Below are 1,449 nucleotides of genomic sequence, written 5' to 3'. Positions count from 1 at the left end.
CATTTCATCATTCCCTTTACTTTTCTTTCTCTCTTCAAATAGCTCACTCCTCTACTTATTTTTTTTACTCTCATCTTCTCTCATTCTCTCAACAACAGGTGGCTCACTCAATTCGTTACCACTACAGAGGGTTATACCCTTCATATGCTCCCTTAGATTCACCTCAGTTTTACTAGGTAACTCCCCTTGGTTCCTATTGTTGATAGCATTGGCTATTTGGCCTAATTGGACTTCAATATTCCTATATATATTTGTGAGTTGATCTATCTTACCATCAATTCTTTCAAACAGTTGAGTAGTGGCGCTAGCTAACTTTTCAATTTTATTATTAGATGCATTCGCTAGTTTCTCAATTGCCAACTCCCAAGTCAGCTTAGATTCCGTAAGTGGTTGTTTTGGTTAAAAGTTCAGTGGATTCGTTGGGTCTTGGTTGGTTCAGTTGATCCTTCCATCCAAAGTTTGGATGATTTCACCACCCCAAATTATAAATATTGGAGTATGGATTGTTTTGGAGTGGACGGTTGTAATTGTTGAGATATTGAACCTGTCAATGCTCGCACATATAGAATCATCATGATCTCCTCCACAGATAGTACAACACGCAACAATTACTCTTTGGTTAGAACTAGAACCAACTTGCTTATTAAGTATCTTAACCACATTATCCATCTTTGCACTTAACATATTCAATGTATCTACTTCAAGCATACTTGCGGGTCTTCTTGTATTATCTTGTTCATCGGACCATTGGTAATTATTGGTAGCCATTTTTTCAATTAATTGTTAAGTTTTCTCGGCCGACTTACCCATCAAAACTCCTGTTGCTGCTGCATCTACATGTGTCTTCATCAGATAAGTGAGTCCATTGTAAAATGTTTGGACTATGAGTCAATCGGAGAGACCATGATGGGGACGTTTTCGTTGTAATTCCCGATAACGCTCCCAAGTTTCGTACAATGTCTCTCCTTCCCGTTGAGAGAAACTAGTTATATCCATACGAAATTTAGCAGTTTTGTCAGGTAGAAAGAACTTATTAAGAAAAGTTTTAGATAACTCCGCCTAAGTGATAAAAGTATTTGGAGAATGAGATTGTAAGCAAACCTTGGCTTTGTCCTTTAGTGAGAATGGAAACAATCTAAACTTAATTGCATCATCATTAACACCGTTAAACTTTATTGTATCACAAATTTCTAAGAATATGGACAAATGAGAATTTAGGTCTTCGGTAGCATTACCTCCATAGTGAGATTATTGCACCATTTGTATAAGAGATGGTTTAATTTCAAAATTATTAGCATTTACCGTAGGTCTCACTATGTTTGTTTGCAAACCATCACCTCCTGATAACGCGAAGTCTATAATGCTCTTCTATCCATTTCTTCAGTCATAGGTTCAATTGGTGGGAGTTCAATTGTTACTTCTCCTTCTCCTTGAATTTCCACAGTTTTT

General features: G+C 36.7%; 1 non-coding gene across 1 annotated transcript; it reads left to right on the top strand.

The window, feature by feature from the left end:
- The first annotated feature begins 898 nt into the window (after positions 1-898).
- On the top strand, positions 899-1,005 carry LOC140038192 (small nucleolar RNA R71). Its single transcript, XR_011841987.1, has one exon. It is a non-coding gene; the product is annotated as a small nucleolar RNA R71 (small nucleolar RNA).
- The last annotated feature ends 444 nt before the right edge of the window (positions 1,006-1,449 follow it).

This window comes from Coffea arabica, chromosome 3c (assembly GCF_036785885.1).
Source record: "Coffea arabica cultivar ET-39 chromosome 3c, Coffea Arabica ET-39 HiFi, whole genome shotgun sequence".
Taxonomy (NCBI): domain Eukaryota; kingdom Viridiplantae; phylum Streptophyta; class Magnoliopsida; order Gentianales; family Rubiaceae; genus Coffea; species Coffea arabica.
This window is presented reverse-complemented; position numbering and strand designations above follow the sequence as displayed.